Here is a 26,356-nt window from a genome sequence, read left to right on the forward strand (position 1 = left end):
TTCTCACACAGCAAGATGTCTGGAGGTAGGCAGTCCAGAGCTGGTGGTGTAGTTCACTCATATCATCAAGAAGTCAAACTCTTCTCATTCCTGTCTTGTTCTGCCATCTTTTGTGTGAAGGCTCATGCTAAGATAGCTGCTATATTTCCTGGCATTGCCTCCACCTTCCAGATAGGAAGAAGGGGTAAGCATAAATGAACACTATAGCTGTGTTTCACCCCTTTTATCAGGAAAACAAAAGCTTGCCATAAATCCCCACAGCAGATTTCCACAAAGGTCTCATAGGCCAGAAGCAGGTCAACCTGGACTCTCTTAGTACAAAGGGAAGCTGAGAAACAGCATATTTGTCTTTCTAGTATCTGGGGTAGAAGAAATAAGGAAGAAAGGTGTCAGCTGAGTGTGGTGGTCATGAATGCTACTTACTAAATATGTCCAATTCTCTTTCCTTCTCGGGACATGTCTACTTGTGTTTCTTAACGCCTCTATGGTTGAGTGGGGCCATATACTTAGTCTGACCAAAGCATTTTTAATAGTGATGTGAAACCATCCATAGCTCTCTTCTTCTCAGCCTGGTGATTGGCAATGTTTGAGATGGTGGCTACTCCATCAGTAATGTCCCCTGAGTGTCTAAGATGTGTGGCTGGCTCCCGTGCTGACCTACAAAAGTAATCTAGCATAAGAAACAAATCTTTGTGTCTGAAGCCACATATATTTTGCAGTTGTTTGTTACTACAGCTTACCATAGCCCATCCTGACTGATTCAATGAGTCAACTTAAAATGTCAGCCAGAAGGAACAAGTTTGAGAGGCAAGTAGTCTCAGGTAGGCCAATGTCTTAGAGATCTCTGAAACAATACTGATTTCAGTGGGATGATATCCTGAGGCCAACTTTCTCTACTTCAAGTGCAGTTAAGTGGTCTTTAATTCATACTGTTATAGCTGTCCTTGTACTGCCCATGGGACATAGACAAATTATCCCTCTCTCCTGTGTCTCTACACAGGTGAGTAGCTAATGAAACATAGCGTGTTCAAGGTAAGCCACCAAATTTAATATGAACTTCCAGGATGACCACCCACAAAAATTTAATGTATGATAATGACAGATGGCATAGTTTATGACAAGCCTAGTTAATGATACAATTCACATGTCTGCATTGCTGAGACTGCCCTTAAGAGGAAGCCAAAAAAAAAACTAGGGGTGCGGGGAAGTGACTAAGAGTTAAAGCATTAATGGCCTCTTCAGTTACATTAAGAATCTGATTTTATCTCTGAATATACTATTTCACAACCTCAGCAAAGTCAATAGAAATTCATTCAGTAGTGACAGGGCTTTTCCACAAGGACTCCAAAGCCACCAGTATCAAGCCACTGTAACAGAGGCAAGTCATTTGGGAGAAGAAAGGGGACATTAGGAGACTTTAGTACAAAGGAGGTGGATTGCTTGACTAGCTGTTTCAAGTTTCACTGTTGCTCATGTTTCATTTTAACTACTACCCCTGGTCTTACCATGGGATGAGAGAAGTAAGCCACATGGATTTGCGCCAGCAAAACACTTAGTTCCACAAAAGATAGCAACACCGAATCTTCCACAACATGCTTCTGTGCTAAAAGTCACTTAACATAACTTCAGGCTCATCTGGATGGAAATGCGTGGAGAGTAGGGGGAGCAACAAGGAGAGTACTCAATGGCTACAAGTGTCAATGCTGATTCGGTCCCTTCTAGACAGTCATGTTCCAGTTCCCACTTGCAAAGGTCAAAGGTTAGTTTGAAAACAGCAATGGAAGAACAGAAGATCATTGTCACGTAATGCTACACTTCCATGGGAGCTTTCAAGTGCTCCTTTAAAAGAAGGTATGTGAGGGGCACCTGGGTGATTCAGTAGGTTAAACCTCTGACTTTGGCTCAGGTCATGATCTTGCGATTCATCAGTTTGAGCCCCACATCAGACTCTGAGCTGTCATGGGTTCGAGCCCCGAGTCAGGCTCTGTGCTGACAGCTCAGAGCCTGGAGCCTGCTTCAGATTCTGTGTCTTACCCTGTCTCTGCCCCTCCCCTGCTCACATTCTCTCTTGGTCTCTCAAAAATAAATAAACAAACCTTAAAAGAAGGTGTGTGATAAACTCTTCCTTTTCTAAACTCCAAGTACACCTTCCCTGCATGTGTACCTGCCTCATTTTGTGTGTGTGTGTGTGTGTGTGTGTGTGTGTGTGTGTGTGTGTGTGATCTTCAAGTGTGAATTTTTAAAGCAAACATAAATATTGTAACTTTAGGAGCATTAATAATAACGGTTATAGCTACAGTTCCTTCTAAATATTTCAATGGATTCTCACTCTTCCATAAAAAAACATAAACCCTTTAAATCTTTGAATCATTTAATTTTATGTATTCTTTTGGTATTTCATTTGGGAGTTATGGGGTGTGAAATATGCACCATGATGAGAAAACAATTAACCAGCACACCTGTTGTTTATGCATATCGTATTGAAGAAGGGCCAGCTGGAGCTATTATTTTAATCCACAGTATGGTGTCAACCAGGGGGCTATCAGAGGTGACCTGATGACACTGAATTATACTTTCATTTGTATTACATGCCTTGCACTTGGCCCTGATGCTGGAATGATACTTCTCAAGTTAAAATTGTGTCTTTAACTCATAATTAGTGAGATTTTCAGATTTAGTAGAAAAATTAAAGTTCAGATTTACTACAGAAGTAGTAAGTGATAGAATTGTGTGTGTTTTTTTTTAATTTTTTTTTAAACTTTATTTATTATTGAGACAGAGAGAGACAGAGCATGAACGGGGGAGGGTCAGAGAGAGAGGGAGACACAGAATCCGAAACAGGCTCCAGGCTCTGAGCTGTCAGCCCAGAGCCCGATGCGGGGCTCAAACTCACGGACTGCGAGATCATGACCTGAGCCGAAGTTGGACCCGTAACCGACTGAGCCACCCAGGTGCCCCGTAAGTGACAGAATTGTATTAATAACAGAGAAATTGCCATTTATTATATTATTATAAAACAGGGAATTCACAGGTAAAAAGGTAGGGGAAAACTGGCCATTCTAGATTTGTTCCTAATACAAGAGGAAAAATATTCTGTTTGCTACCTTTCATTAACAGACTGTTGATAGTAGATGGAAGCAATGCATATTTTAAAAAATCTTAACCTCTGCTTTAAAATTTGATTTGGGGCACATGAAACCAATAATTATATCTCTGGCATGCTAAATGTAGATATGTGGGGGTGGAGGGTTATTTTGTTTAAGACAATGGTTTTCAATCTATCAAACCTAGTGCCCCTTGTAAACAAATATTTTTTAATTCCCCATTTGCTGCATGCCAGTGATTTTCACAGTTATTATAACTTACTATACAGTAAAGAATTAACTTTGCAGGCCTGACTGCTATTTCTTAAAAGGCTTGCTTATAACATAGGCCCTAGGCTGGAATCTGAATTACAGAAGGTTCCTACTGTGCTTACTGATCACGGTAGCTTACTGTGCCTAAATTGTTTATACAAATAATGTGGCTCATGCAGAATACCTGCTTTCCTTCTGGGAGTCTAGAATTTGGGTGTGTGCTAGGCAGAGGGTGCCTACCTTGCCTACCTGACCAGCCCTATTAAAAACCCTGGGAACTGATGCTGTATGAGCTTTTCTGGTCAACAGTATTTCATATGTGCTGTCACAACCCACTGGGGGAAGCAGGTGCATCCTGTGTGACTCAAACAGGAGAGTTCCCTTGAAAGCTTGCGCAGGTCTCCCCAGACTTCACTCTATGCCCCTCTGCCGACGGCTGAGTTTGCTTTGTATCCTGTCACTACAATAAACCTTAGCTGTGAGCACAACTAAATACTGAGTCCTGTGAGCCCTCTTAGCAGATCGTTAAACTTAGGGGTGGTATTGGGGACCCCTGAAACACACACACATGCCAACTTCAAAAAAATACATATAATATATAAACTTATAGGAAAGGAAATATATGTGTAATTTGTAATAGAACAATACGCTTGTCAATATGCAAATGCTCAGGCATTACTCTCCTACAGGGTGTAATGAAGTGGTCAGATGCCTGCACCGTGGAATGACCACAGCTGTGACACCATAAACACAGACTCTTACAGGTTTCTTGTGCTGGAGACTCAAATATAATGAAGACCGCTACAAACAATGGCGTGCTTTCCTCAAATGGGGAGCAATTCTTGGTGAAACTATAAACAAAACAAAGCTCAATTCTTCCCTTAAAAAATTCTGACCAAATTCAGCTTACATTAAAACCATCCCCAAAATACTTTGAGTTTCTGCGTAAAACAGTGTGAGATGCTCTGCTCAGATAATCATGAGCCCACAGTAAGATCAGGTGGGATGGATGAGGCAGCAAGGTGCACGGGGCTAGGTGTGGCATTTTTGCCTCCAGTCTCTGAAATGCTTCCTAAATACGCGCCAACCAATGATATGCGCCAAACACCTCCTTCACAAGGTGCATCGCTGCTCTGTTCAGAACTACTGGTCTTGGAGAACACATTAATGACTCTGTGGGGCCCAGAAGTGGGGCTTATGGGGAATCTGATATCAGGCGGATGGAGATGCTAAGAGTTAATAATAACATCAAGGAATAAAATAAAGAGAGTGGGCTTCCCTAGTAGCTGAGAGCAGACTTCAGTTCAAATTAGTCTAACAAACCCTTTGTAGGCACGTACAATGCGGTGGGAAAGGACAAGGCAAAAGCAGAGGCCAGGAGAGAGAAAGTGCTTATATTTAGGGGCAAAGAGTCACTTCAATTATCCCCAGAGGTGATGATACAGAAGGGGCTGCTTTTCATACTTGAGCGGAAGACCACAAAGAGAAGGTGGCAAATACGAAGTGTGTCTGTCATTCAGCTGGGGACAGAGTGTGGGGGTATAGTCATAAAAATAGTTACAAATGCAACAACTAAAACTGTCACCAGCTAGACCCCAGACCTGACTTTTAATGTCCACCTGCTTGTACTCATTAACCTTTATCTTACATTCTTCCCTAAGCTCTTCTTTCTGGTTTGCCTCTTAACTCAGGCAAATGAGACCCTAAACCACCCCTCGGGTGATGGTGACTGTCCTGACAAGGCATCCCACTGGCCGAGGCCACCCAGACTCCTTGAGCTAACCCAGTGACCCAGGCCTACGCAGATGGACTGTGGAGTGAGTCCTGGAATGACTGGCAGTTAGTTTTACCTCTTTTAATACTACAATCTCCACCCAAGGAGGCACCTCAGCCTCATTTGCATAACATACAACATATGTATAGGCATGTTTCCTTAAGGCACACGTGTGACCTTACGGCCGCCTCTAATCCAGTGACAAGACTTCCTGATCTAAATATTCATCCTAATCCATTCACCCTCTCTGGGGAGTCAAAGCTTTGGAAGCGATTCCTCACATGATTTCCTTTCTTTGTGCAAAAACTCACTTGGAGTTTCTGACTCACCAAGGAGCAAAGTCACACTGGTTGGGTTACAAAATGAATGCACAGCATAATAACAGTGTTATAATGCATAATAACATGCATAATAACATAATGCATAATAGCAGTGTTATTTCAATCCTCACAACTTCCCTGGGAGGTGGCTATGTTTATTAGTTCCATTTTACAGATGGAGAAAACAGAGGTGGGGAAACGTAAAACAACTTGCTCGAAGGAAAAACCTGGACGATCTGGCTCCAGAGTGCGTGCCCTTAAGTTCTATGCCATGAAGAATGCATGGGAAGCTGTTATAATCACACACAAAATTTCACCGGATTTTCTCAGTCTGTTGATTCATGATCTTAAAGTCTGTTTACTGATTCTTGTTTTTGAATAAAGGCCTCTAAAAATAGATGGTTTAAATGTATTTCAGTTGAGTTTCTGAGACGTGATGCAGCTGCCGCATAGCTTTTACAAAGCCCAAGGTTGACCCTGTACCTGTTTTAGTTCACAGCGGGGCCACTACTATATAATTAAGACATTGGTTAAGACATTGGCTTTGAAGTCAGACTCAAGTTCACATCCAAGCTGAAGCATCTACCAGCTGTGTGATCTTATTTGTTATCTGCAAGAAAGGAATATGTTTCCTCATAATATTTTATGGTAATGAACGGATACCCTCCAGGGAAAGCACCTGATGGCACACTGAGGGGTGCTCAGTGAACAGTCCTTCTTATCATGACTCCCCTCACAGTGCACAGTCATGTACTTGGTTCAGTCCCAGAAGGCAACTGCCTCTCAGGCCACCCCTCTGGCAGCCTGGTGAGTGTGCTGGCTCAGCACAGAACAAGATGGAGAAGTAGGTGTTTCCTGTCGGCATTCTCCTGTCCAAAGTTCCCTGGGAGTCTTAATGCCCAACACACACAGCGCCCTACTACAGCCCTGCTCTGAGGCCTGTGCAGGCCCAGTCTGGGCTGTGCTCCATATGACAGGTCTGTCTTCATGATGGCATAGTGCCATCTCAGCGGTCAGCTAAGAGACTTCGTGTCTTATGAAGAAACTGGGGATGGAAGGCTGAAGTGACCATAAAAAAGCACTTACAAATATTTATTTGTATTTACTAAAATGATAGCAAGTCATCTCGCCAAACTATGAAAATATTAGCTATGCTTTACTTATGTCAGAGTAATAATGGGTACAATGCAATTAGTTTCCCGTTAACGTACACAGTATGACCTTTGTAGGGAAATAAAGTTTGGATTCTAGTCTTGCTAACTGAATGCCTTTGGGCAAGTTTGAAGTTCATTTCATTATCTACAAGGTGAGGGCAAGAATGCCTACCTTATAAAGTATGGGGCAAAAATAAACGAGAGAATTTATAAAAAGCATCATACTTACCCCACAGGAAATTCTCAGTAAGTGGGAGCTGTTACTATTATCTACAACAGGGACTTGCGAACCTATGGGCTAAATCCCTGTTTTTGTAAATATATTTTTAAAGGAACACAGCCACGTTCATTCATTTGTATATTATCTGTGGATGCTTTGGTCTACAATGGCAGAGTGAGTAGTTCAGACAGATACCTTACAGCCTTCAAAAACTCAGATTCTTACTATCTGAGCCTTTACAGAAAAAAAAAAAATGTTTTCTGATTCCGGATCTAGAGTAGGAGTTTTTCAAGCCGTAGCATGCATCAGAATCACCAGTAGGGCTGGATGAAACCCACACTGCTAGGAGTTCCCAGCTTTCTGGTTTAGATCTGTGGTGACCTGAGAATTTGCATTTCTGACTTGCTGCCAGATGATACTAATGTTGCTGGGACAGGAACCTCACAGGGAGAACAAACCATCTAGAGAAACTTTACCCACCTCTCCTTTCTGCAATTTCAATAGTATACATACATATCATAGGGTTGTTCTGTTGCTGTTGATACAGACATAAGAGGTATTTATATTCTCTATCTGGCGTTCCAGCCAGATTTTCAGATTACATGACTAGTGAGGACGACTTTTCATCCCTTGGTCCCTACTGACAGATAAGACTCAAGGTTTCTGCTCCTCTTCCGCTGGCTAGAGTCTGTTCCTTTCTTCTAACTGAAGCAGAAGCAGAAGCAGAAGCAGAAGCAGAAGCAGAAGCAGAAGCAAGGTTTGAGTTTACTTCCTTTCAGCTTCCTTTAACCCTCCACCAAGGCTTTACTGAAGTATCCATTCTCATGTTACCCTTTTGAGCTCCTTTCCAAGTTTCAAAAATTATATTCAGTGACATGCACAGAAATAAAAAAAATACCAGAAAGTTCTTGTAAGTGGGACTCCAGTTTTTATTGTTGTCATTGCTGTTCAATGTTCTGTTTGGTTGCTTTTTGAAGGAAGTGGGGAGATGATTGGCTCATTGGTACTTCTGATTATTACGCTAAGTGCTAAGGACAGATAATCCCTTGCTGTTTTCCCGCTTGCTGAGTTACCAGGAACTCAGGAGAGTAAACAGTATTTTAATCCAAGGAACAAAGGACCAAGGTGCAATGTGGGCTCTGGTGGTTGACAACAAAAAAAGATATTTTGGGGACATGAGTCATCCCCAAATCACACCACAGAGATAATAGCACAGTTGACCTTACTCTACCCATCTACTGAGTACTTGAATATCCTTAATATTGCTTCCAACAGAAGTGAAAATAGTACAAAGCAACTCTCCTCTCATTGGGGCAGATAAAGGTACATATTTATCATCTGCTCAGTGACATCCGGAAGCTGGTCAGTGTTTAGAAGAACAAAATAGAGTAATTATCAAAAGAATATCAAGTGGATCAATGGCATTCAGTGGCCTTTTAATTTAAAACAATTGTATATGAATATATATTTATTATAAATATAAAAATGTTTATCATAAGAAATACATATCCTTATAATAAAACTTCAAATAACATAGAAGCATATGGAGTAAAAGTGAAAGTCTTTTTAACAATTTCCCCCTCTTCTCCACCCCCGATCAGTTCTTTTTCCCAGAAGTAACCGTGGTTTATATTTGGTGTGCATCCTTCCAGAATTTACAAACACATGCTGCATTAATTGTGCTTGTTTGTTTGTTTGTTTGATGTAGTTTTGATGCTTTCACATGGCGGAGGCTTGCCGACCCTAGAGAGATGATCTCTCCTAGGGTTGGCCATTTCCTAACTGTAATAAATACTCATGGAAGGGTTGTCTTTCATATGCAAACTAACCAATCCAAAGCCCCTACTCCTCAACTATCTCCTTTATTGGACTCTTCTACTCTATTACACTGTCACACTGTACCCCTGCCCTAATCACCTCAGGGTTAAACTTCAGACACCTAAGGGCACCCCTACACCCCAGAGCCTGCTGAAATTATTCAAACTAGTCAGTCCTAAATCTGTTTACTCTGCCTCACCGGTTCCTTCCAGCATAAACCACAGTAAAGGTCCTTGCTCACGTTTTCCCTGAACTCCTTCGTCATGATCAACCCTGGTGCTTCCCTGGGCAGCCCCTGCACAGCAATGGCATATATCATTCTCTTGGAACTGGAACAAAGGATCTTTTCAATGGTGATGGTCTCCTCATGTGCTGGCCTCAGCATACCTGACTAATAATAAAACTTGCATCTTAAAACACATACTAACACACACACAGACACACACACACACACACACATATATATATATGAGCTGATGACAGTACTATGAATATTGTTCTCCAAATTTTCATTTTCTTTTCTTTATGAAATAGAATATTTTGAAATTAATTTTGTGTTCAGTAGATGTAGGTAAATCTTACTCATTTTTCTCACTTCACAGGGTTGTAGCACATGGAAGAACCAACCATCCTACTTTGGTTGTTTCCAAGTCATTGTTCTGAACAAGGTTGCAATAAACACCACAATAAATCTATACATGAATGTGTGCAAGAATTTCTGCAGCAGAGAAACCAAGATTAAGCATTTCTGAGACTGAGAACATATATACTTACATTTTTTTTAAAGTTTATTTATTTTGAGAAAGAAAGAGAGAGAGTGTGTGCAAAGGGCAGAGAGAGAGAATCACAAGCAGGTTCCACACTGTCAGCACACAGCCGGATGCAAGGCTTAAACTCACAAACTGTGAGGTCATGACCTGAGCTGAAATCAAGAATCAGACACTTAACTGTCTGAGTCACCCAGGCTCCCACACATTTTTGCAATAAGGAACCAAATAGCCTTACACACACATACACACACACACACACACACACACACACACACACACACAGGTACCAATTCATACTCAACTATATTTGCTTTTCACGTGCCAAATACTGGATGTCAGTTTTTAAAATTTTTGTCAGTTTCTAGTTCTTATCAAAGTACATAAAATAGCCTAACAGGATCTGATTTAATTTTCATCAATCTGGGGAATTAATATTGTTATTCTTGAGTCTTCTCATCCATGGACACTGCATTCTTCCATAATATATATTTCTTACTATCCAATACAATTTTATAGTTTGCCTCACCTATGATTCATAGAGCTCTTAAACGGGCTTATTTCTTATTTGTGTTTATTGTGTTAATATTAATGCATTTCCTGTGATAATTTTCTAATTAGTCGGTATGTAGAAATGGTGTAGAAGTTTTTCTACTTTTATATTACACATTAAAGAATTTTCTCTCTGTAAAGTTTTTCTAGGAATACCTTGGATTTCATGGATAATGTTTTCAGAAATAATAACAACTTGGGGTGCCTGGGTGGCTCAGTCAGTTAAATGTCCCACTTTGGCTCAGGTCAGGACCTCACAGTTCATGGTTCGAGCCCTGCCTCAGGCTCTGCACTGACCACTCAGAGCCTGGAGCCTGCTTCAGATTCTGTGTCTCCCTCTCTCTCTGCCCCTCTCCCACTCCCACTCTGTCTGTCTGTCTGTCTCTCTCTCTCAAAAATAAATGAACATTAAAAAAAATTGAAAAAAGAAATAACGACTATGTGTCTTTCTTTCCAATAAATATGCCACATATATCTTCAGTTTTCTTATTGACCAGTAAAAATTAAATAGCAGTACCTAAAAATTTATATTTTTTATTATTTGAATTTAAATGTTTCAACTTTCAATATTAAAAATGATACTTGCTCTCAGATTCTTTTTTTTTTATTAGTATTTTTTTTTCAACGTTTATTTATTTTTGGGACAGAGAGAGACAGAGCATGAACAGGGGAGGGGCAGAGAGAGAGGGAGACACAGAATCGGAAACAGGCTCCAGGATCTGAGCCATCAGCCCAGAGCCCGATGCGGGGCTCGAACTCACGGACCACGAGATCGTGACCTGGCTGAAGTCGGACGCTTAACCGACTGCGCCACCCAGGCGCCCCTTGCTCTTGGATTCTAATAGACAATTATTATCAAGTATCTTTTAGCTTTTTTTTTCCTCTTTAACTAATGAAATATAATTTCTGGCAACCATTGAGATGATCATATGAATTTTTTAATTTTATTTTTAAAAATTTTTAATGTTTATTTATTTTTGAGAGAAGAGACAGAGAGACAGAATGTGAGCAGGGGAGGAGCAGAGAGAGAGGGAGGCACAGAATCTAAAACAGGCTCCAGGCTCTGAGATGTCAGCAAAGAGCCCAATGCGAGGCTTAAACATATGGACTATGAGATCATGACCTGAGCCGAAGTTGGACGCTTAACCAACTGAGCCACACAGGCGCCCATCTTTATTTTTTTAATTAGAGGATTACATTAATGAAATTACTAAAGGTAGAGTTTCTTTGTACTACTGGAATTAGCTTTGCTTGGTTATAATTTGTTGTAACTTTTAATACATCACTGGATTTTTCAAACAACGTGTTGATCTTTATAAAGACTGCATTGCAGGGGGAAATGAGGAAAGTTCCTTCATGCATCAAAATCATAAGACTTTCTTTAATACTGAGTATGGCCAAAATACCCTTTCCTCCCATTTCTTACGTTTTCCCAAAATTGCTTAGTGATCTACAGAAGAGGGTAGGTCTTTTACTTACAAGTGTTTAGATTTGAAAGAAAAAAAAAATGGTACATTTGAGAAGAGGTCAAATATGTATTTGAAAAACAAGGGACCCACGGAATTTGATATGAACAACAGGGAAAATGACATACAAGCTTTTAAATACTTCAATTGAATGTGATTGTTTGATAGAAAAAACATCAAACTGTCTGGTTTTGCTCCTAGTTCATTTCATAACTTTTGGAACATGTGACATAAAGTTCTATTGATTAAGGGGGAAGAGGGCTGGTTAACTCTTCATTCCCCTCCCCCATGGATGTAGAAATGCACATATTTTACCTATGTATCCATGAAGCTATAAATATGCCTTTCTAAGAATGTAACTGCCATTATTGTAAGAGCCACTTGAGGAAAGTGAGCATGGGGAGAAGTAGAGAAAGAACCTTGCTGGTAATAACAGCAATCTAGAACTGAAAGCCAGATAAAGACTGTTATACGTCCTGCTTCTTAACACAGTTCAAACTTCGCTGTGGACTTCAGTCCACCAAACATAGATGAGAGAAGGCTGCATTCCTTTTACCTCCCAGACCACAGAGCTGAGAACACTGGGGGAGTCCTCGAAGTGGTCCTTGTGGTTGGCAGTGAAATCATGCCCACCTTGTTTTGTGCCAGTTTTGTTGTTTCATAGGGAACCACTGACTTGGAATAAAAGGCACGTCTCCGTAGGATGTTATGTATCAACATTTAAGATTATTGTGTTTTTTTTTTTCCGTATGTGTTTCATGAGTAGAGGCTTAGACTCCGTGTTCATGTGGGCTCTTGTTGCCCAATGTCACTATCTGAGTTAGCCTACCCTTCTAGAATGGGAGAGAAAACTTCCCAGCTGAAATGGTTTAAGTAGCGATAAAAATCATCTGTGTCAAAAAGATCAGGTAGTACACTCTTGTGAAGGTGTTGCTGCTTTGTTGAGGGAAGGATCTTTGCTGTTCCAGCTTCTTTCTGGGTCATTGGGTGGCGAAGGTTTCCTACCTTCTCTTGAGATGATTTTCTTCTTTTATCTTCTATAGAAAATTATGCATTCAATTTTACTGGTATAAAGCTCTCCTTATCTGTAGTTCACACCATTTTCTAATTCCTAATGTCACTTATTTGCATTTTTACTTTTTTTCCTACAACAGGCTTGTTCCAATTTCTCTTTGTTGGGGATGTCTGTTGATTTTTTTCACTTCCCTGACTTTCCTGGATTGATTAATTTTTCTTTGTTCCAATTTTCACTGAAATAGTTATTATACTTACCATAGCCCTATTCTCATTGTTTTCCTTTTAATCTTTAACTGCCAGTTAATTTCATGTCAATTAATTTTATTTTATCCACATAAAATACATCAAAGTTTAAAATTCCAATATTACTAAATGGTTTATAATTAAAACAAAAAATTAAAAGTCTCTTATCCCACCCTTCTTTACCTCTTGGGCCTATAATCTACTACTGGTTTCCCTGGTATTTGGCTTCAGCTTTTGGAATAATCATCATAGTTATGGCTTATAAAGTGCTTACTGCATATCAGATACTATTCTAAAAATATACACACAGCAAAGGAAACCATCAAAAAAATGAAAAGCCAACCTACTGAAAGGGAGATCATATTTGCAAACCATATATCTGATAAGGGGTCAATATCCAAAATACATAGAGAACCCATACATCAACAGCAAAGAAATAATCTGATTAAAAAACTGGCAGAGAATCTGAATAGACACTTTTTCCAAAGAAGATGTACAGCTGGCCAACAGGTACATGAAAAGTGCTCAACATCACTAATCATTGGGGAAAAGCAAAAGAAAACCATAAAGAAAAATCACCTCACACCTGCTAGCATGGCTAGTATCAAAAAGACAAGAAATAACAGGTGCTGGTGAGAATATAAAGAAAAGGGACTGCTTGTGCTCCGTTGGAGGAAGAGTAAATAAATGCAGCCACTATGGAAAACAGTATGGAGGTTCCTCAAAAAAAAATTTTTTTTTTTTAAATTGAACTACCATGTGATCCAGGAGTTCCACTTTAGAGTATATATGTTCAAAGGAAATGAAATCATTGTCTTTAATAGACCTCTATACTTCCACATTCACTCCAACATTATTCACAAGAGCCAAGACCTAGAAACAATGTTCAAAAGTGTCCATTGATGGATGAATGGATAAAGAAAATACACACACACACACACAGACACACACACAATGGAGAATTATTCAACCACAAAAGAGAAGGAAATCCTGCCATTTGCAACAACTTGATAGACCTTGAGGACATTATCCTAAATGAAATTAAACAGAGAAAGACAAATACTGAACGATACCACTCATGTGTGGAAGCTAAAAAACAAAACAAACAAACAAAAAAACAAACAAACAAACAAACAAAAAAAACAAAACACCCAAAACGCCCAAAAAGCAAAAAGCCACAAACTCATAGAAACAAAAAATAGATTGGCAATTGTCAAAAGTGAGGGGTGGATGGTGGGAGAAATGGGTAGAGATCAAAAAGTACAAACTTCCAGTTATAAGAAATAATTTTTTTAAAAGTAATAAAAATATACATATGTCATTTAATTCTCATTATCTTTTATTACTGGTGGGAAAATCACAGTTCAGAATCATTAAGGAACTCTCTTAAGGTCACACAGCAAGGAAGTTGCAGAACTAGGATTCAAATTAAGGCAGTATCTGTTAAAAAGAGGTTCTACCTCTCAAAAATGCTTTGCTAACATGTGTTACAGTTATTTCTTGATTTATCAACTTTAGACATCATCTACTGACTTTGCATTATAGTAAATAAAGACTAACATCTCCTGTTACACACCCTCTCCTCCTGCCCCTTCTTTTTTTTTTTTTTTTTTTAATTTTTTTTTTTTTCCAACGTTTATTTATTTTTGGGACAGAGAGAGACAGAGCATGAACGGGGGAGGGGCAGAGAGAGAGGGAGACACAGAATCGGAAACAGGCTCCAGGCTCTGAGCCATCAGCCCAGAGCCCGACGCGGGGCTCGAACTCACGGACCGCGAGATCGTGACCTGGCTGAAGTCGGACGCTTAACCGACTGCGCCACCCAGGCGCCCCTCCTCCTGCCCCTTCTTATCCTTCCAACACAGTAATCTGCAATTGCTATTTATTTTTTAAATATATTTATTATTTTGAGAGACACAGTGGGAGGGACTGAGAGAGAGGGAGAGAGAGAATTCCAAGCAGGCTCCATGCTGTCAGCACAGAGCCTGATGTGGGGCTTGAACCCACAAACTGCGAGATCATGACCTGAGCTGAAATCAAGAGTCAGATGCTCAACCGACTGAGCCACCCGGGTGCCCCTGCAATTGCTATTTAAATCCATAACAATTATATTATCAGGGTCATTGATTGCACAGTTAACCAAACTGCACTATTTGTAATAGGCTATTTCATAATACTATTTCAAAATAGTGATGCTTTTAAGAAACAATCCCTTATTTTCTTAGAAGTAGCTTTAAAAAAAATCCTGTTCTGAAAACCTGTATTTTTTTTTTTTTATAAATCTCCAAATGACCCTCAATATTTTCCATATGCTCAGATATAAAGTTTCCTTTTTCTTAAAGTTCCTGATTTTTTTGTTTTTGTTTTTGTTTTTGTTTTTTTTTTTCCCCTAGAGCCCCTTCCCAGAGCCCTGGGGTGAACTGGTTTCAGAGCCTGCTGCACAACATTTTATTTTATTTGTGGGTCTACCCTTCACCATCATTTTCAGTCTTCTCTTTGTTGATTTGCTGTGTCAAATCCTCCATTAGGAGAATATCACGTTTTCCCACTTACTACTCTATGGTAGCTCTAAGAAACAGGACACCTGCTAGTTTTAGTCTGAATCCCCATAAGCTGGAAAGTATCTTTAGTCTACCCTCATGCTTGATTAATGTTTGGTTGGTTATAGCAGGTTGAACACATCATTTCACTGTCAGCCCAACAGTGATGCTACTGAGAAATCTGATGCCATTCTGTTTGTAGTTCCTATTTTGTGACCTATAATTGCCCTCTTAACCGCTTGATGACTCCTGCCTTTAAGGAGCTTCTTTTTCCCCAAGTGTTCTAAAATTTCATGATACATTTCACGTTGGTGTTTCTTCAATCCCTGCGTTAGGTACTCATTGGACTTTTCAATTTTAATGCTTGTGCTTTTTCCTGCTTGGAAATTACCTTATTCATTTCATAATTGCCTTCTATTTTCTGTCATCTCTTTCTGGTATTCCTATTCCTTACTCCTGCATTGTTCCTTTAATTTCCTTATTTTGGGGATTCTAATATTTCATCTCTTTTCTCAACTTTCTGGAAAATTACCTATATTTAACACTACAACCCTTCCATTGAAGCTTTTATTTTGGTTACCACAGTTTAATATCGAAGAATTCTTAAATTTCTCTCATCTCTTTTCAGGGTAGTAATTTCTTTACCGATGGATTTAGTATTTTCTCTCATATTTCTGTTACATCTGGGTCTCTCTTTCCCATTTGTTTTGGTGTCTTTTATTTTTGAATTTATCCTGAAATGGCTGCTCATTCTTGATTGCCCATAAACATAGGAGAAAGTATTTCTAACAGCTGATTAGAAGCCTCTGCTCATGGGTGGGGCTTGTCTGTGGCTGGGCTCAATGAGGATGATGAACTGACCTTCCCACCGGGGAGAGCCCCAAATGTCAGGAATTGGAAGCTGTTCATCATTTCTGAAATGAATCCTCCAAGCCCTTTCCCGGGCTGGAAGCAGGGTGTTATATATCTGCATGTTGATGTTCTGGCAGCTGGACAGAAGAAGGGCAGGTATGGATGGGACTCTATAGTGCAGCATGCAGACTTTCACTTAACTCCTTTGCAGCCCTAGTATCCTTAGCACGGAATGCTCCCTGCTCAATTTCTTCACAGGATCAACCCTTTACTGCTCTATGCATGGGTGTGAGTGGTGATGAGTGAAGTGAATCTGGAGGTCTAGCCACAGACACAACCCTCCTCTCTCTAGCGCCTGAGGGTCTACCAAAGGTACCCTGAAAGAGTTCTGCAGGGAGAGTTACTTGCCCAGTGCCAATACTTAGGCTGCAACTTCTTCCACTTCATTAATTCTGCTCCTATTACTTGACTTGCTTTGCTTTTCTAAAGGCTTATAGAGGTCTTCGATCTACTTTTGTTTCCCCTTCTGTACTGTTTTAGTGTCATGGGCTAATTTCTTATTTCTACAGCAAAAGAGTCCTGGGAGTAGAAATCCTGGCTGAAAAAGAAGTATGTATTTTTAATTTTAAATATTTTTATTTTTATTAGAGACAGAGAGAACACAAATAGGGGAGAGGGGCCAAGGGAGTGAGAGAATCTTATGCAGGCTATACTATCAGTGTGGAGCCCAACGCAGGGCTCGATCTCACAACCCTGGGATCATGACCTGAGCCAAAATCAAGAGTCGGATGCTTAACCCAATGAGCCACCCAGGTCCCCCTAATTTTAATACATACTGATGGCTGGCTTTGCAAAACTGTAACACATCATAAACACGAGAGTACCCTCTCCATGATATTCATTAAATTAGTATTATTTCTCTCCTAATTATTGCTATAATTGGATTAAAATATATCTAATTGCTGCCTAAATGTTAATTACCGTGAATTCTAGTGAATTTCAGTATCTTTTGAAATGTTTGTTGACCATTTGGGTTTGCACTTCTATAAACTACTCTCTCATATATTTGCTCCATTATCTAGTGTATTGTATGTTCCGTTTGTCAATTTGTAAGAGCTTTTTGTATATTACAGATATTTGTCTTCTGTGTCACAAATATTTTTTCCTCTGAATCCATCTGTCTACTAACTGTGTTAATGGTATTTTTTTAAGTACACAAAGTTTTTATTATTTATAGAATCAAATATATTCACTTTTATAGCTTCGGGGTCTTCATTTGATTACACATGTGGGATCCTGTATTAGTTTGTAATATCTATCATTTCCGTTACATTGACATCTGTACTCTACCTAGAGTTTGTTTGTTTATAGGGAATATGATAACCAAGTAGACCTATTTTCTCTATACCTATTTTTTTACAGATAGTTGGCTAGTAACATAACCACCGTCTTTCAAATAATCCACTCATTTTCTGCAGCATTAAAATTCTGACTTTATTACATGTTATATTTTCAAATATATTGAGATCTATTTCTGAATCTTGTATTCCATTCCCCTGGTCTGTTTGTCTATCCCTATGCCAAGACCATATTGATTATTTTTAATGTTTATTTATTTATTTTGAGAGAGAGTTAGTTGGGGAGGGGCAGAGAGCAGAGCAGACTGAATCCTAAGCAGGTTCTGCACTGCCAGCACACAGCCCAACCTGGGGCTCAAACTCACGAACCAGGAGATCATGACCTGAGCCAAAATCAAGAGCCAGATTCTTAACTGACTGAGCTGAGCCACTCAGGCACCCCAGATTTAAAATCTGTTGATTTTAAATAGAGTACATTTACTGTATGTTCTTATCTAAGGACACAGGTCCCCCTGACATTTCTTCTTTTTTCACACTTTTCTTAATTTTTTTCTTCCTAAGCATCTATTCTTCCAAAACCATGTTAAAATAATTTAATCTAATTCTAATATTTTGGTGTGTGACTTCTATCATGGGGTCCACTACATTTCTTTCTTTCTTTTTTTTTTCCCTCAGTGTATTTCTTTTAAAATGTCTTCCAAAATGCCTTACAGTTTGAGCCCTGCCTACAAGAGGAGTTGACTTTCTGTTTCCATTCCTAGGTGTTTATTACAAGAATAGGCAGGAGCTACTAATTTTTGTTTTATTTTGCCTTCAAATGAACAAGGTTACCATTTTTACTACTTTAAAAGGAATTAGAGATGATTTCCAAGTATGTATTTTAAAATGAGTAAAAGAAATAGTTGTTAAGTTCTCCTTTTCCAAAATTTATACCTGCCATTTCATTTTTGTGTCTTACCGCATTTACTGGAAACTCCAATACAATGTAGGACAATAATGGTGATATCAAGCACTATTGTTTATTTTCAGATTTTAATTGAAATTATGGGGTTTTATTTGTTTGCCAAAGAATTGCTACATATTTTCTATTATATGTAATTTGTTTCCATCTTCTCCATCTTTCTTAGAAATTTTAGTGGGAATGAGTACTGAGCTTTTCAAGTATACTTCCAGTATCTTTTATCTTGGTCCTATGGCTTTTCCATTTTAATTTGTTCAAGTTGTTATACTGCATTATGTTGACATACTTCCTGATATCGAAGCACCCGGGCATTTCTGGAACTACCTCATTTGGTTATAGTGTATTGTTAAAGATATTTCTTGATTCTGATTGCCAATATTTTCTTTAGAGTATGTGCATCTAAATTCATGAAGGCTGTTTATCTACAGTTTTCATATATGTACTATCTTTCCCTGGTTTTGTGATCTTTCATATAATCTGAAATGATTCAGATACTATTGGTATTACATACTTGTTTAAAGGTCAGGCAAGGCTCAGCTATAAGCCTATCCGTTCCTGGGAACTTTGTGAATGGTTAGTCTTTAATCACCTTTCCAGGGTCTTCTGCTGTACACTTCATTTTTTGTTTTTTTGGTCTATATTTTTTAAGGCAATAGTGACTTCAAATGTGTTGCTATAGACTGGATGTGTATTTATTATAAACTTTTATATATTTTTTCTCTCTTGTATCTTCTGTGACTATGTTTTTTCTCATTCTAATATAGTTCAGTTCTCCTCTTTTCTTTCCTTATTTCTTTTTGGTTAAAAGAGAAGATTAACATTTTATTGGTAGTTTAAAAATATATTTTGGAAATATACATATTAACACACATATAAATTTTCTATTTATTAATTTCAGCTTTTACTATTAGGTAATTTCCACTTTGTATTTTCCTTTGGTTTATCTTGTCCTTTTCATAATTTCTTAAAATGAAGGGTACCTGGGTGGCTCAGTCAGTTAAGTGTCTGACTTTGGCTCAGGTCATGATCTCATGGTTCATGAGTTTATGCCTTGCTTTGGGCTCTCTGCTGACAGCTCAGCGCCTTCAGCCTGCTTCAGATTCTGTTTCTCCCTCTCTCTCTCTGCCCCTCCCCTGCACCTGCACTTTCTTTCTTTCTTTCTTTTTCTTTCTTTCTTTCTTTCTTTCTTTCTTTCTTTCTTTCTTTCTTTCTTTCTTTCTTTCTTTCTCTCTCTCTTTCTCTCTCAAAAATGAATAAGCCTTTTAAAAAGTCTTATAATTTCTTAAAATGTGGATTAAGTCACTTCATTATTTTTCTCTCCTTTCTAATACTAACAACATTTAAAGATATTCAATTTCCATTTTGCTATGTCCCATACACAACTTCTGCTTTTGTCACCTGCCCATAGATTCTGGGCTGATGTCTGTATCTTTTCATGGCTTCCTAGATAGTCTGTAATACCAGATTTGCCATCGTCTTTGATCCAAGGATTGTCTAGGAGTATAGTTGATAATTTCCAATTAACAATACGTTTGATAACTTTTTACAATTTATTATTTTGTCAGCTTATTATCAGAGAAACAGCCTATAAAATCCACACACTTTTTATTTCATTAAGGTTTTCTCTGTGGCAAGGCATAATTGATCTTTCCAAGTGTTCTGAAGGCATACGAAAATAATGGATATGCCTTATTGAAATGATACAGGGTTTTGTATATAGCTATTATGTCAAGATTATTGATTATATTATTTGTATCTTTATAGCCTACCTACCTATTATTTGTCTATCAAAGTTGCCCATTTCTAAAAGAATCCATGTCTTTGTGTTCTGAAGTCTTCCTATAATAGTAGGTAGTATATTTTTTTACTACATTCTCTTGGCATTTAGGCTGGCTGCTTTGTAAAGTAGCTGCTGTGGTATTTGGTGCATACAATTTTATGACTAAATTTTTATTCATGGCTTATAATTTTTTTATTATCTAATGTCTCTCTTTGTCTGTTTCAGGCTTTTAATCTTAAATTTCACTCTATCTGTTATAATTCCTCCATAACTGTTTTATGTTTGCATTATTTGGGGATCTTTACTTATTCATTCATTCATTTCCCCTTCACTGCTTTTTTTTTATTTTTTTATTTTTTTATTTTTATTTTTTTACATCAATCGCTTACCATTGGGTGTTATTCTCTAACACAATCTGAAGATCTCAGATGGGGTCTATCTTACTTTAGATATCTTACGTTATATTGTTCCCTTTTCTCTTACCAATTCAATATTTTAATTTGCTATGTGTTTCAATGTTTTCCCCTTGCTAACTTAAAAGTTCTAGTGCTCTTCTGCCCTGAATAAGACACATATTTCCCACACATTTGGAAAAAAAGCCACGAGACCAACTTTTTCCCCCACAGAGACACATTTCTATCTTTCCACTTCCCTGACATCCTCATTTAAGGCCTGGAGAATACTTACTTCTGCTTCCCCCTACTCTTTCTCACCTTTGTTCTTCCCTTCCCTCACTACTCCCCACTGTAAGGTTTCATTAAGGACAGCTTAGCATTTTAAGATATAGACAAACAGAATCTTCCTTGCAATTATGAGTCATTTGTTTTGAGCCATACGAAATACACATATTAGACATTCTCAGAAGTCCATCGCTATAAACGTATGTGTATGCTTGCCTATGTGTCTATAGCATGTCTCTATATACATAAGTTATTGTATTATTCTCAAATTTATAACATTTTCCTGCCATTGATGTTATTTTAATTTACTTTTATTCTAAGTAATGCTTTTTAACTATATAAGTAATATATGAATACATTTTCACTGTAAAGAATTCAAACAATACAAGAAAGAGTCATGTGGCCATCCCTCATCCTATTCCCTTCCCTAACGCAGCCACTGTTAGAATATAGCATGTAATTTTCCAGACTATTTCCCATACACACACACACACACACACACACACACATATATACATACATACACACACGTGTATTTAATATAAATGGTATCACGTGATCTGTACAGGTTTGCAACTTTACTTAATATATTTTAGAGATCTTTCTTGGTGAGTAAATATAGTTGAACATAATTTGTCACGTAATACTGTATAGCATGTGTGTAGCATAGTTTTTTGATGGACATTTAGGTTGTTTCTACTAATTTGCTATTGAAAACAATGTACAACCTTTTACATGTCACCCTTTAACATGAATGAGGGCTTCTGTAAACACTGGATCTATGGAATTACTAAGTCAAAGAGTAGTGTTTTACTATTAAATTGCTACCCAAGAATTGTTGTACTTAACCAGCATTGCATGGAGTTTAGATTTTCAATGACAGTGCATGATGATCCTCTCTAGCATTTTTTTATGCCTTTCTACGCGCATTACAAAATGGCTATCATATCCATTCAGTGAAATGACACTGTGTTCAATGTAGTAAATGATAGTATTTTTCCAAATACCTTTTATATGTCTGTGTGTTGAAACACTACTATATGTGTACTATAGGACTAGAGTATCCATTTCCTGAAATAACACTATTTTGCACGTAGCAAACTCTTGGACAGCACTTAATATGATTAAATTTTTTTTACGCTAGTATGTTGGGGGAGAAAAGGTATGTTGTGTTTCAATTTCTACTTAGTAGCAAGGTGAGCATCTTCTCATGTTACCTTAGCTATGTGAGTTTCCTCTCCTGTCAACTGCCTATTTTCATTTTTTGTCTTCTTTCTGCATCTTTTTCTAACGTAAAATTCTAACTCTAATTCACAAGTTATCTATTTATAGAGTTTAATCCTTTATTATAATATATGTTAAATTATTTCTCCCAGTCTGTTACTTATGTTTACCTATGTTTATGGAACACTTGGTCAACACAAATTTTTAAATTGTGAAGTAATGAAATGTAAAAATTCTTTCCTTTAGTATGTCTTGGTTTTACACCTTGTTTGAGAAAGCATCTAATACACTAAGATTAAAAAAATATTCTTGTGCAGGCATCTAGGTGGATCAGTCAGTTGAACATCTGACTTTTGATTTTGGCTCAGGTCATGAACCCAGGGTGGTGGGATCAAGCCTCACATTTGACTCCATACTGAGTATGGAGCCTGCTTAAGATTCTCTCTCCCCCTCTTCCTCTGCCTCTCCCCTGCTTGTACTCTCTCTCTCTTAAAAAAAAAAATTCTGTATTTTCTTCAGTATTTATATGGTTTTGTATATTTATGACATTAGTGCATGTAAAATTATATTTCTTTATGGTAACATGGGCTGTAATTATTATTTTTTTCAAATGGATTGCCAAATGTCCTCCAACCATTTATGCATAGTTCATTATTACTCACTGCCACCTTTATCATAAAATAAATTCCTACTTAAAAATAGGCTTGTTCTTGGACTTCTCTTACATCTATCAATTTATCTCTTCTTGGTTCAAACACACCATTCTAATTATTACAGTATTTTTGTGTATTCTGAAATATCAAAGGATAATTTTTCCACACCACATTTTGTGTAGTGCTTTATTTTGAAGCTGTCTTAGTTACTGGAGAACATTTTTACCCTCCCAGGTGTATTTTATAATCAGCTTGAAAAATCCCATAAAGAATTCTGTTGGATTTTGATTGAAAATGCATTCAATTTCAGATTGGCTCTAGAAGAAATAACATTTTATAACATTGACTTTTCTCATTTCATGGATATACAATACTATTTCCATTTATTCATTTCTTCCCTCCTTTTCTAATTAAAAAGTTTTGTCATTCACTTAGATCTTACATGTATCTTATTAGGTTTATTTCTAGGTAGTTCAGATTTTTTATTTATATTATGAATGGAATCTTTTCCCAATTACATTTTCCAATGGGTTGTTACTGAGATAGAAGAAACTTCTTGGCTTTAGTGTGTTTTAATGTCAGGCTACCTTGGTGAACTCAATAACCACCAAATTTTCAAAAATTTCTTAAAATTTTGTTTCTACTAATGAAAACTGTATTTTCCAGTACTAAGCATTTAATGTGATAGAATAAATTTAGAGTTAAGTTTCAGAATCGGCTTTCAAGTCTATGCGTACATATTATTTCATGCTGACTCAGCATTCAATGAGTCCATACCCCCATTCCATTCCTCCCCCACCCCAACCGCCCAAGATTAAGAGAAAGAAGGATTTCTGTTTCTTGCCAAATCCCTCATTTTACCTAGTGAGGCCTAAAGAATTTAAATGACTTGTCCAAGGTCATACAATGTAGCACTGGCAGAACTAGATTAGCTTCTGGGAGGTTATTGGCATTTGTAATGTAATAAGAATAACAGTCACTTTTATAAATTGTATATGCTTCTAATATACAGCTTTGTCCGTTTTAGTATTCCATGATATTTGTGTAGGATTTTATGAATATGTAAGAAATAGGCACATTTCCATGTCATGAAAATACTGCTGATTTCAATTATATTTCTAATTTTAATAATTTAATTAACTTTTACTTTAATTTTAATAATTTAACTTATTAATACTTTTCATAAGTAGGAAATGGATCATATTTATATTGTAACACTATGTAAGTATTTCCAAAGTGGTTGAAGACAATTATCAAAATGCTTGGGAATGAAAGCCAATGAAAAGTTATTAAACCCCCAAAATGCCTTGAGCATTAAGAGTCAACGTGGTGTAAAAAATTGGGCCAAAAATATAATTAAATAGCTATTATCAGCAGTTTAATACATTATACTATGTACTTCACATACACTATCTCACTTAACTCCAAGACACATACAACAACTAAGAGACAAATATTGTTCTCACTTTTTTTTTCCCTTTCACAGAGGAGATACTAGAACTTTAGAGGCAAAATTGCTTGTCCAAGTTCAAGACATTTGTCAGTAGCAAAGACTGAAGTGGAACTCAGGTGTATTTAACTCCAAAGCCCTTTTCCTAACTTATTTGTTTATTAATCTATTTTGCTTAGAATCCAGCTAAGGATATATATATCCACCCATTTGGCAACACTGCATAAGTACACCAAGTCCTGGCGACATTTTAAACTATTAACTGAGACACAAATGCATCTGTAACCAAAAAGCTTGTCATGTAACTTACTGAACATTTTCCATGAGTGCCTCTGACGTAGTATTCATGACATATCTCATCACAAATTAAAAAAAAAAAAAGTCATTGTAGAAGAACTGATATATGCAACTACATGGATGAATATCAAACACATGCTAAACAAAATAAGCCAGACACAAAAGAGTATATATTATATGATTTCATTTATATTAAACTCTTGAAAAGGCAAAATGAATCCAGAGTCACAGAAAGCGTATCAGTGGTTGCCTGGGGCTGTGTATTATGGTGAATTGACTGGGAAAGTGAACAAGGGAATCTCTTGGGGGTAGATGATACCTAATGCAAATATTCCCTAGAAACAGGTCACAACCATTGGTTGAATTAATAATATACCATGTGGATCTTAAGGTTTTTTTTTTTTTTTTTTTTTTTCAATCTGGTCAGAGAACAGCAAAATTCAGCTACTAAAATAAACAGTCTGGAAGCTTAGTGAACAATCAATTGTGATAATCTGTCTAGCTGAACAAAGGGCACACATGAACATCTCCAATGTTCTATTTTGATATGGGATTCATGCAGTGAGTTGTTGTTTCTTCCTTCTTGCAATGGACAAGAGATTGTAATGAGAAGATAATTTTGCATCAGAAGCAGCAGCTTACAGATTATCTCTTTCAGTTCTTCTCATTCTTACGGCAAATTCTGCTATAGCATTCATAGCAATGGAATTTTGCACTCATATTATTATAAGATTTTTACATTAATTCAAGGATCTCAATGCTTGCCTTGAACAATGTCAAATATAACGGCAAAATATGAGCAAGACTTATTGGAAAACATCTGTATGCATCTCATAACAAAAAAATGCACAATACACTCTATTTTGAAATTCTGATTTTCTTCACATTAAAATTGCCTTCAAATATACCTATTATGCAATATGATTCCTATGACATGATCCTTTATCCATTATCCCCTCCCATTTAATATTTTGCTATTTAAGAGAGAAAAACAACCCTAAAAAGGAAAAAAAAAATGAAGACAATTCTCTCTCTTAAGAGAACTTGTACTTTGAATTTATAAAGGTGAATATTCAGGGATCTAGCACTCTTGGCAAAGTTTTCAAAACAGGTATGAAGGAAAAGAAGGATATGAAATAGAAAGTATCCAATACAAGGTGAATGAATAAAGGTAAAAGGACAGTTATAATGCACATCATCAGCATAGATTAAATCTTAATTTAGGATTAATTTCTTAATTAAGGAAATTAATAGATAGGCTTCACAAGGTCCCTGGACATGTTGAGGTTATAAGCAAATTTTTCACTGCATGTAGGAAAAAAGCCTACTGCCGTCTAAGACTCTCCAATGATTCTGGCCATATGCCGCCCACATTCCCCTAGATTAGATACATAGCTAATTCAGAGTATATCCCACTTATCCAACACTAGCGTATCTCATACACATATTGTTGCTTAAACATTCACTCTGAGCCACAGAGCTAAAAACCCATAAGGATCTCCTTAGAGCTAAATATTCCCAGAGAATCCCCAGAAATATAAATTCCCAGGAAAATCCAAAAACAACCAAAAAGCCAAGAGCAGAGAGACACTGACTTCATTTTGGGTCTAACACCTCAGACTGGTTTATCAAAAATATTCCTGCTGAGCAAATGGATCACTTATTGCACTTTCCCTGTTCCCTTGCCTCCCCCACACAGGCCAATGACCTCATAGACAGAGAAAGGAAAGAAGGCAGCATTTGTTCAACTTCTACTCTGTGACAAGCAATGTGCTTGGCATTTTGGACACCTTTCCATGCTTTGTTTGGATGGAAAGTTAAGATTCTGGGAATCGCAGCAAACTGTCCTCACCCAAGCAACCTGTGGTGGAGTG

At 37.5% G+C, this 26,356-nt stretch overlaps 1 protein-coding gene across 7 annotated transcripts in view; it reads right to left on the bottom strand.

Annotated features, from left to right (window-relative positions):
• NCKAP5 (NCK associated protein 5) overlaps positions 1-26,356 on the bottom strand; it is a 976,326-nt gene that overhangs the window by 145,279 nt on the left and 804,691 nt on the right. The window lies entirely within an intron of this gene.

Source organism: Leopardus geoffroyi, chromosome C1 (assembly GCF_018350155.1).
Source record: "Leopardus geoffroyi isolate Oge1 chromosome C1, O.geoffroyi_Oge1_pat1.0, whole genome shotgun sequence".
NCBI lineage: Eukaryota > Metazoa > Chordata > Mammalia > Carnivora > Felidae > Leopardus > Leopardus geoffroyi.